This window comes from Garra rufa, unplaced genomic scaffold (genome assembly GCF_049309525.1).
Source record: "Garra rufa unplaced genomic scaffold, GarRuf1.0 hap1_unplaced_002, whole genome shotgun sequence".
NCBI lineage: Eukaryota > Metazoa > Chordata > Actinopteri > Cypriniformes > Cyprinidae > Garra > Garra rufa.
The window spans coordinates 7,816,568-7,827,772 of record NW_027394277.1 but is presented as its reverse complement, the minus strand read 5'-3'; the positions used below and the strand labels follow the sequence as shown (position 1 = coordinate 7,827,772).

General features: G+C 37.1%; 6 non-coding genes across 6 annotated transcripts; all 6 read left to right on the top strand.

Annotated features, from left to right (window-relative positions):
* The first annotated feature begins 1,060 nt into the window (after positions 1–1,060).
* LOC141306804 (5S ribosomal RNA) lies at positions 1,061–1,179 on the top strand. Its single transcript, XR_012345761.1, has one exon. It is a non-coding gene; the product is annotated as a 5S ribosomal RNA (ribosomal RNA).
* Positions 1,180–1,263: 84 nt separating this feature from the next.
* LOC141306911 (5S ribosomal RNA) lies at positions 1,264–1,382 on the top strand. The gene has a single exon (XR_012345867.1). It is a non-coding gene; the product is annotated as a 5S ribosomal RNA (ribosomal RNA).
* Positions 1,383–1,466: 84 nt separating this feature from the next.
* On the top strand, positions 1,467–1,585 carry LOC141307537 (5S ribosomal RNA). Its single transcript, XR_012346490.1, has one exon. It is a non-coding gene; the product is annotated as a 5S ribosomal RNA (ribosomal RNA).
* Positions 1,586–3,596: 2,011 nt separating this feature from the next.
* On the top strand, positions 3,597–3,715 carry LOC141307626 (5S ribosomal RNA). The gene has a single exon (XR_012346579.1). It is a non-coding gene; the product is annotated as a 5S ribosomal RNA (ribosomal RNA).
* Positions 3,716–3,799: 84 nt separating this feature from the next.
* On the top strand, positions 3,800–3,918 carry LOC141307179 (5S ribosomal RNA). The gene has a single exon (XR_012346133.1). It is a non-coding gene; the product is annotated as a 5S ribosomal RNA (ribosomal RNA).
* Positions 3,919–9,776: 5,858 nt separating this feature from the next.
* On the top strand, positions 9,777–9,895 carry LOC141306517 (5S ribosomal RNA). Its single transcript, XR_012345476.1, has one exon. It is a non-coding gene; the product is annotated as a 5S ribosomal RNA (ribosomal RNA).
* Positions 9,896–11,205: the final 1,310 nt, after the last annotated feature.

Sequence of the window (11,205 nt, the reverse complement as noted above, 5' to 3'; positions counted from 1 at the left end):
CCACCTGCAAACTTTGGATTACACTTTCTGTGGATTGTATATACAATGGTGGACACTCACATTGGACTTATCAACACACTGGGATTCTTGGACTGTTTTTAGGGTATGGACAAATGAACTGTATTCTTTTAACAGCATTTACCTAGTTTTATCGTGTTGTTTTAAAGTCTTTTATGTGAACCTTGTATATAAACCAAATCTATTTAATCCAATCTTCTTTTATGTCTCATTCTTTTAACCACTAGTCATCTCTCACAGTTAAATCTGACCCCATTTTAATCTTGTAACTCTGGATGGGAGACCGCCTGGGAATACCAGGTGCTGTAAGCTTTTGCCTTTTCTTCACTATTTATATAATATGCTGGCTTTTAGAAAGACGTGTTTTACCGCTCTATTTATTACAATCATTTAAATGTATTATAGAGTGTTAAGTGTTTTACATGTTTTTTTAGGCCATTTTATTGCTCTTAACATTTTAAGTGTGTGTGTGTCTTAAATAAATGGATGGTTGGCCTGCCATGTGACTAGACACATGACAGGAAGCAGGAAGTACAACTGTATAAGAGAGCAGCATGACAAACAAAGGACAGTCACCAAACTGTTGGATTAAGGAGTTTGCTAATTTTAGAGCTCACCTTTCCATTCACCACCTGCAAACTTTGGATTACACTTTCTGTGGATTGTATATACAATGGTGGACACTCACATTGGACTTATCAACACACTGGGATTCTTGGACTGTTTTTAGGGTATGGACAAATGAACTGTATTCTTTTAACAGCATTTACCTAGTTTTATCGTGTTGTTTTAAAGTCTTTTATGTGAACCTTGTATAAAAACCAAATCTATTTAAACCAATCTTCTTTTATGTCTCATTCTTTTAACCACTAGTCATCTCTCACAGTTAATTCTGACCCCATTTTAATGTTGTAACTCTGGATGGGAGACCGCCTGGGAATACCAGGTGCTGTAAGCTTTTGCCTTTTCTTCACTATTTATATAATATGATGGCTTTTACGGAGGCTGATCTATAAATAACCCACTTTTTGGAGCAGTCCTCGCTTACGGCCATACTGCGCTGAGTGCGCCCGATCTCGTCTGATCTCGGAAGCAAAGCAGCGTCGGGCCTGGTTAGTACTTGGATGGGAGACCGCCTGGGAATACCAGGTGCTGTAAGCTTTTGCCTTTTCTTCACTATTTATATAATATGATGGCTTTTACGGAGGCTGATCTATAAATAGCCCACTTTTTGGAGCAGTACTCGCTTACGGCCATACTGCGCTGAGAGCGCCCGATCTCGTCTGATCTCGGAAGCAAAGCAGCGTCGGGCCTGGTTAGTACTTAGATGGGAGACCGCCTGGGAATACCAGGTGCTGTAAGCTTTTGCCTTTTCTTCACTATTTATATAATATGCTGGCTTTTACGGAGGCTGATCTTTAAATAGGCCACTTTTTGGAGCAGCCCTCGCTTACGGCCATACCGCGCTGAGACCGCCCAATCTCGTCTGATCTCGGAAGCAAAGCAGCGTCGGGCCTGGTTAGTACTTGGATGGGAGACCGCCTGGGAATACCAGGTGCTGTAAGCTTTTGCCTTTTCTTCACTATTTATATAATATGCTGGCTTTTAGAAAGACGTGTTTTACCGCTCTATTTATTACAATCATTTAAATGTATTATAGAGTGTTAAGTGTTTTACATGTTTTTTTAGGCCATTTTATTGCTCTTAACATTTTAAGTGTGTGTGTGTCTTAAATAAATGGATGGTTGGCCTGCCATGTGACTAGACACATGACAGGAAGCAGGAAGTACAACTGTATAAGAGAGCAGCATGACAAACAAAGGACAGTCACCAAACTGTTGGATTAAGGAGTTTGCTAATTTTAGAGCTCACCTTTCCATTCACCACCTGCAAACTTTGGATTACACTTTCTGTGGATTGTATATACAATGGTGGACACTCACATTGGACTTATCAACACACTAGGATTCTTGGACTGTTTTTAGGGTATGGACAAATGAACTGTATTCTTTTAACAGCATTTACCTAGTTTTATCGTGTTGTTTTAAAGTCTTTTATGTGAACCTTGTATATAAACCAAATCTATTTAAACCAATCTTCTTTTATGTCTCATTCTTTTAACCACTAGTCATCTCTCACAGTTAAATCTGACCCCATTTTAATCTTGTAACTCTGGATGGGAGACCGCCTGGGAATACCAGGTGCTGTAAGCTTTTGCCTTTTCTTCACTATTTATATAATATGCTGGCTTTTAGAAAGACGTGTTTTACCGCTCTATTTATTACAATCATTTAAATGTATTATAGAGTGTTAAGTGTTTTACATGTTTTTTAGGCCATTTTATTACTCTTAACATTTTAAGTGTGTGTGTGTCTTTAATAAATGGATGGTTGGCCTGCCATGTGACTAGACACATGACAGGAAGCAGGAAGTACAACTGTATAAGAGAGCAGCATGACAAAAAAAGTCACCAAACTGTTGGATTAAGGAGTTGCTAATTTTAGAGCTCACCTTTCCATTCACCACCTGCAAACTTTGGATTACACTTTCTGTGGATTGTATATACAATGGTGGACACTCACATTGGACTTATCAACACACTGGGATTCTTGGACTGTTTTTAGGGTATGGACAAATGAACTGTATTCTTTTAACAGCATTTACCTAGTTTTATCGTGTTGTTTTAAAGTCTTTTATGTGAACCTTGTATATAAACCAAATCTATTTAATCCAATCTTCTTTTATGTCTCATTCTTTTAACCACTAGTCATCTCTCACAGTTAAATCTGACCCCATTTTAATCTTGTAACTCTGGATGGGAGACCGCCTGGGAATACCAGGTGCTGTAAGCTTTTGCCTTTTCTTCACTATTTATATAATATGCTGGCTTTTAGAAAGACGTGTTTTACCGCTCTATTTATTACAATCATTTAAATGTATTATAGAGTGTTAAGTGTTTTACATGTTTTTTTAGGCCATTTTATTGCTCTTAACATTTTAAGTGTGTGTCTTAAATAAATGGATGGTTGGCCTGCCATGTGACTAGACACATGACAGGAAGCAGGAAGTACAACTGTATAAGAGAGCAGCATGACAAACAAAGGACAGTCACCAAACTGTTGGATTAAGGAGTTTGCTAATTTTAGAGCTCACCTTTCCATTCACCACCTGCAAACTTTGGATTACACTTTCTGTGGATTGTATATACAATGGTGGACACTCACATTGGACTTATCAACACACTGGGATTCTTGGACTGTTTTTAGGGTATGGACAAATGAACTGTATTCTTTTAACAGCATTTACCTAGTTTTATCGTGTTGTTTTAAAGTATTTTATGTGAACCTTGTATAAAAACCAAATCTATTTAAACCAATCTTCTTTTATGTCTCATTCTTTTAACCACTAGTCATCTCTCACAGTTAATTCTGACCCCATTTTAATGTTGTAACTCTGGATGGGAGACCGCCTGGGAATACCAGGTGCTGTAAGCTTTTGCCTTTTCTTCACTATTTATATAATATGATGGCTTTTACGGAGGCTGATCTATAAATAACCCACTTTTTGGAGCAGTCCTCGCTTACGGCCATACTGCGCTGAGTGCGCCCGATCTCGTCTGATCTCGGAAGCAAAGCAGCGTCGGGCCTTGTTAGTACTTGGATGGGAGACCGCCTGGGAATACCAGGTGCTGTAAGCTTTTGCCTTTTCTTCAATATTTATATAATATGCTGGCTTTTACGGAGGCTGATCTTTAAATAGCCCACTTTTTGGAGCAACCCTCCCTTACGGCCATACCGCGCTGAGAGCGCCCGATCTCGTCTGATCTCGGAAGCTAAGCTGCGTCGGGCCTGGTTAGTACTTGGATGGGAGACCGCCTGGGAATACCAGGTGCTGTAAGCTTTTGCCTTTTCTTCACTATTTATATAATATGCTGGCTTTTACGGAGGCTGATCTTTAAATAGCCCACTTTTTGGAGCAGCCTTCGCTTACGGCCATACCCCCACCTGAGGCGCTAGAGAGCAACAGGAAGTGGTTGGCAGCAGTTGGGAGAGGAAGGCTCTCCTCTACTTTTGTTTGTTTGACTCTGATTTTGTGTTAATTTACTGTTTATTTCATAAGTGTAGCCTTTTTTTTGGTTAAAGTTTTCCTCCCAGCAGCCTGGGCTGTTTGGGAGGAATTTATTTGCGTTTTTGTTTTGTTTGTTTTTTTGTGTTTTTTTCCCCCCGTTTTTTTTACTTTCTTTGTCTTTTGTTAACAATGGACGGATCTACGGAAACAGACCTGGCAATGGCGGACGGACGACAGAGGGCGAGTGACAGCGGACTGGGTAAACGACAACGAGATGGAAAAGAATCAGAGAAGGATGCAAGGAAAGAGAACCGGAAAAGAATTTATTTGAAAGAAGCAACAGTTACTGTGGAAATAGGACAAGCAATGGAGGCGAGGGCGATTGATGTAATAAAAGCGGTGACAGAGCGGATCGGAGATGGAAGGATTCTGGCGGTGAGACCAAAACAGACAAAGGAATATGAGGTAACGCTCGAACGGGAAGAAGATGCTGAATTATTAACAGATGGATTGACTATCAAAGGGATTAACTGTGAAGTCAAACGACTGCAAAATAGAGACTATGTTGTTTCGTTTATGCATCTGCCCGTTTATGTTGCTGACAAAGAAATTTTAGATAAATTGGAAGGTTGGGGAGTTTGTCCCCTTTCAACAATAAAAAGAAGAGTCTATCCGGGTACAGACATTGAAGATGGGACAAGGATTGTAAAAACCAGGTTCCCCAAGGAAGTAGACTCCCTCCCGTACAGCACAAGAATAGAGACAGCAGAGGGCCCACAGTATTTTAGGGTGATGCACAGTCATCAGGTTAAAACCTGCAGGCTGTGCATGAGCCCCGAACATGTGGTGAAAGACTGTCCAGATTTTAAGTGTTTTAAATGTGAGGAGAGGGGGCACTTCGCGAGGGACTGCAGTGCGATAAAGTGCCCGGATTGCAGACAGTTTTTAAATAAATGTGAATGTTGGATTGGAAGTGAGGAAGAGGAGGAGGAAGGGATGGAGGAGGAAAGTCAGCAAATAAGCGTGCAGATGCATAGACGAGACAACAAACAGCGAGAGGAGGGAACAACAGATACACAGGCAAATGAGATAATTATGAGAAAGGATGCAGAACAGCAGCAGAACGTAAAGGACAAACAGACAATGCAACCTCAACAGGATGATGGTGCTTGGACACAAATGGAAATCACAGACAATGTACAAAGAGTTATGGATGAGATGGAACGAGAACAAGGAAACAAGGATTCAACAGAGGAGAAACGGGACAGCGATTTATGGACACAATCAGAACTGACTGAGAGCTTACATAATGTCTTGGACACAGGAGAAATCGGGGCTCAAAGGAATAAGGAAGAAATGGAGGTAAAAGGGAATGATGAGGAATGCGAAAAGGAGAAACAAAGAACATCAACTAAAAGAAGAAGAGCAATTAAGGTAAAACCTAATATAGAGACTGCTAGGAAAAAGGTATTAAAAGAAGATGTGATTGAAAGTGCAAACAAGTATGAAATATTAAGGGATCTGGAAGAAACGGACTAAAATGATTGGTTTTAAAAATTCTCTTACCTTTTTTATGTTTTTAAGAATTGTTACTTTTAATGCGAGAGGACTTTTAGATACAAAGAAATTTGAAAAAGTGAAAGAAATGTGCAAAGAGAATGATATGATTTTACTTCAAGAGACTAATTGGAAAGAAAGTGTTATGGCTGATATAAGAAAAAGATGGGATGGGGATATTCTGTACAACAATGGAGTGAAAAAACAAGGCAGAGGGATTGCTTTTTTAATAAAAGGGAATAGTGGAATAAAATGTAAAACTATTTTCAAAGATGAAGAAGGAAAATGTATGATGGTGGAAATGGAGTATGAAGGGAAAATCATTTTATTAGTAAACATCCATGCACCAACAGAAGAAAATGAAAAGGGGGAATTTTTTAATGTGCTAGGAGAATTTTTAAATAAGTATAAAGAAGTAATTATGATGGGGGACTTTAATACAGTTTTTAGCAAGTTGGATATGGCGGAGGGTATGGTCTTTAAATCAGATAAAGGAAGGAGAGAGCTGAAAGGTTTGATGGAGAAACATGATATAGTGGATGTATGGAGGGAAAGAAATGAGAATACAAAAGAATATAGTAGAAGACAATTGGTAGGGGACTTTATGTGTAAAACGAGAATAGATTTGATTTTATGTACTAGAAACATGGAAGGTTTTATTGGTCAAATTAAATTTGAAGAAACAAGCTTAAGTGACCATAAAATGATTTCTATGGGAATGGATTGGAACCAAATTGAAAGAGGGCCGGGGGTGTAGGTTTTAAATACAGAGATTTTAAGGGAGGAAAACTATGTCTTAGAAGTAAAAGAGATAATAGAAAAAGAAAAAGAAAATATAATGTATGCAGAAGACAAAAGAATTTGGTGGGAAAATGTCAAGTATTCAATCAAAAAGTTCACAATAAAATATTGTACATTGAAACAAAAAAGTAAAAGAAATAAGGAAAGAGGGATAAGGAAAAAATTGAAGGAAGAGTTAGAGGGAAATGGGAATGACATACAAAAAATTAAAGAATTAGAAGGAGCGTTAAAAGAAATAGAAGAGGAAAAATACGAAGGTGCAAAGATAAGAAGTAAAGCAAAATATACAGTAGAAGGAGAGAAATGCACAAAGTTCTTCTTTGACTTAGAGAAAACTAGAGGGAGGGCAGGAATGATTAAAGGAATAAAGGGAAGAAATGGGGATATTGTAACTACAAGTGAAGAAATATTAAAAGAAATAAAAGTGTATTATGAAGAGTTGTTTAGTGCAGAGGGGGTCAAAGAAGAAGAGAAATTAGAATTATTGGAACTAATAAAAAAAACTACTGTAAATGGAACAGAAAAAAAAGAGTGTGATGAAGAAATAAAAGTGGAAGAAATAAAAAGGGCAATTAGTGAATTAAATAGGAACAAAAGTCCAGGTATCGATGGTCTGGGGAATGAGTTTTATATGGTTTTTAAAGATTTTTTATCTGATACTTTAAAAGAGATATATGGTGAGATTTTTAAAAAAGGGGAACTAAATCAGAGAATGGGAATGGGATTAATGAAGATAATATATAAAAAAAAGAGGGGAAAAAACAGAATTAAAGAATTATAGGCCTATTACAATGTTAAATACGGATCTTAAGATTTTAGCAAAGGTTTTAGCAAATAGGTTGAAAGAAGTAATGCCAGGTTTAATTAAAACAAATCAGGCATATGGAGTAAAGGGCAGAGACATAGCTGATACAACATTCAGTATAAAAGATAGTTTAAGATACATTAAAGAAAAAGGAAAATGTGGGTTTTTAATTAGTTTAGACTTTGAAAAGGCTTTCGATAGGGTAGAACATGGTTTTTTATTTGATGTTTTAAAAAGGTTTGGTTTAGGAGATAATTTTATCAAATGGATAAAGATTTTATATAAAGGGGCGATAACAAAAGTAAAATGTAATGGATTTTTAACACCATGCTTTAGAATTACACGTTCGATAAGGCAAGGATGCCCATTGTCGGCACTTCTATATTCTCTAGTGGCTGAGCCTTTGGGCCTTGCAGTAATGCAGGATGATAGAATAAAGGGAATAGAAATAGAGGGTGAAGAAAATAAAATTTTTCAATATGCAGATGACACAACACTGATGGTCAAAGAAGTGGGGGATGTAAAAAGGGTAATGAAAATTGTACAAACATTTTGTTTAGCATCAGGAGCGAAAGTAAATGAGGACAAAACAATGTATATGAGATTAGGAAATGTGGGAGAGCTAGCAGAGCATTTTAATTTTAAGGAAACAAAGGAAACAAAAATTCTGGGGGTTCTAATGGGGAAGGATGAGAGGAAGGCAGAAGAAACTATGTGGGAGAATATTTTAGGAGAGATTGAAAGGAGACTTATTTTTTGGAGAAGGATGGGTTTAACTATAAAAGGGAAGGTTTTAGTTTTGAATGTTTTAATGGTTTCAAAGTTGTGGTATGTTTTATATACATCTTCAATGCCGATGTGGATGGAAGGAAGGCTGAAAAATGCTTTTTAGGTTTTTTATGGGAGGGGAAGCCATCAAGAATTGCTTTTAACACTCTAATAGGACAAGTGGATAAAGGAGGTTTAGGAGTAATGGATGTAGAACAAAGAAAAAACAGTTTAAGAGTAAAAATGATAAAAAATACTTAGACGTGGGGAACAATGTGGCATGGAAAAGAACAATGGGATATTTTTTAAATAAGTGTAGCAATTTTAATCTGGGAGATAGCATTTTATGGATGAGGACCAAAAATTGGATGATGGAAGGGATGCCGGAATTCTATAAAGAATTGTTGAGAGCATGGGGCAAAATTTTAACCAATGTACATTATAACCTTCAAGGAAGAGAAAGCATTTTAAATCAGCCTTTGTTCCAAAACAACCGCATTTTAAACCAGGGAAGAGAAATATTTTTTAAGAAATGGTGGGAGGTGGGAATTACTAAGGTGAGGGATGTGTTGTATGAATTCAAAGAAGGTTTTTTACCAGAACAATTTATAGTAGATGCAATGCAAGAAGCAAAGGAAGATTTTAATAGGCATGATATTAGAACCAAGTATGAAATGCTCAAGACTGCTATACCTAAAGAATAGAGAATATGGAAGAAGAGAAACAAGAGAAAGATATATATTTGAGAGTGGGAGAAAATTTGTATGGTTTGAAAGAATGCACTGTCAAGAATTTTTATTGTTTTTTTAGAGATGTTGTTTTTAAGAAACCTGTTGCCAATGAATATTGGTGTAAAAAATTTGACAATGTAGAGGAAAAAGGTATTTGGGGAAATATAAATGGCAAATTAGTACAAGCTAAATTGGAAAACTTGGAGTATTTTATACGACACAAAGTGGTTTTTACTGATGTTATTTTAAACAAGATCGGAATGGAAGAAAGTGTTGTATGCAAAGTGTGTAAAGACGGGGATGAAAATTTCTTACACTTGTTTTTCTATTGCAGTAAATTAGAAGATTTTAGGAAGAAATGTGAGAATATGATTTTAAATTTAAGTGGAGAGGGGAATGAAAATTTTGATTGGTTGAGAGTTTTTATGTTGGGATTTGAAAAGCAATGTAAAAACAAGAAATGTATAAATTTACTGGTGATGTTAATGAAGAGTGCAATATGGGAAAGAAGGTTAATGGCAAAGAAAGAGAATTATGTAATGGATGTGTGGTATGTTTTTAAAAGAAAACTTGAGAAATATGTACAATGTTTGTTTTATTATTTCAAAACTGAAGAAAAGCCGAATGTTTTTTCTAAAACTTTTACACAAGGGGTTTTAAAGGTCTTGGAGGACATGGGACTGGAGATGTCTTTTTTAGAACCCTGATAGAATGTATTACTTTTATTGAATGTATTTGTGTATTTTAATCAAATGCAGAGAGTTTCTGTAATTCTTGAAGCAAAACCAATGATTGTACAGTAACCTGTATTGTTTTAATTTTTCAATAAGAAAAAAAAAAAAAAAAAGAGCGCCCGATCTCGTCTGATCTCGGAAGCTAAGCAGCGTCGGGCCTGGTTAGTACTTGGATGGGAGACCGCCTGGGAATACCAGGTGCTGTAAGCTTTTGCCTTTTCTTCACTATTTATATAATATGCTGGCTTTTACGGAGGCTGATCTTTAAATAGCCCACTTTTTGGAGCTGCCCTCGCTTACGGCCATACCGCGCTGAGAGCGCCCGATCTCGTCTGATCTCGGAAGCTAAGCAGCATCGGGCCTGGTTAGTACTTGGATGGGAGACCGCCTGGGAATACCAGGTGCTGTAAGCTTTTGCCTTTTCTTCACTATTTATATAATATGCTGGCTTTTAGAAAGACGTGTTTTGCCGCTCTATTTATTACAATCATTTAAATGTATTATAGAGGTTTGAGTGTTTTACATGTTTTTAGGCCATTTTATTACTCTTAACATTTTAAGTGTGTGTGTCTTTAATAAATGGATGGTTGGCCTGTCATGTGACTAGACACATGACAGGAAGCAGGAAGTACAACTGTATAAGAGAGCAGCATGACAAACAAAGGACAGTCACCAAACTGTAGGATTGAGGAGTTGCTAATTTTAGAGCTCACCTTTCCATTCACCACCTGCAAACTTTGGATTACACTTTCTGTGGATTGTACAGGCACTGGTGGACACTCACATTGGACTTATCAACACACTGGGATTCTTGGACTGTTTTAGGGTATGGACAAATGAACTGTATTCTTTTAACAGAGTTTAACTAGTTTTATCGTGTTGTTTTAAAGTCTTTTATGTGAACCTTGTAAATACACCAAATCTATTTAAACCAATCTTCTTTTATGTGTCATTCTTTTAACCACCAGTCATCTCTCACAGTTAAATCTGACCCCATTTTAGTCTTGTAACTCGGCTGATAAGGCCGATTGTTACACTTGGATGGGAGACCGCCAGGGAATACCAGGTGCTGTAAGCTTTTGCCTTTTCTTCAATATTTATATAATATGCTGGCTTTTACGGAGGCTGATCTTTAAATAGCCCACTTTTTGGAGCAACCCTCGCTTACGGCCATACCGCGCTGAGAGCGCTAGAGAGCGACAGGAAGTGAGTGGCTGCAGTAGGAAGAGATAGGCTCTTCCACGTTGCTTGTTGTTTGTTTTATATTACGACTTTATTTTGTGCTTTGAAGAGTTTTTTTGTTTGTTTATTTTTTTTTGTTTTTTCACTTCAACCCCAAACAGTTAATACTGTTTGGGGGAAGAAGTTTATTAAATGGCGGATTTACTGGAAAAAAGAAAAGGAATGCTATCATGGAAAGAGAAGGAGGTCGGTGATGAAGAAATGAATCCAAAAACAGTTGAAGGGAATATACAAGAAGAAAATACTGGAGAAAATACTGATGAAACTTGGGCTATGGTTGTTTCAAGGAGAAAACAGCAAGCAAAAACAATGGAACTAGAAGGAAAGAGAGATCTGCAAACAAACAAAGTTGCTGAACTTACAAAAGGAGGTGAGCAAAATCAGTCTTTTAACAATCAACGTCAACAAATGATAAACAGATTAAAGAAAAAAACACAATATCAAAGAGAATACAAGAAAGAAGCTACAGTTACATTAAATG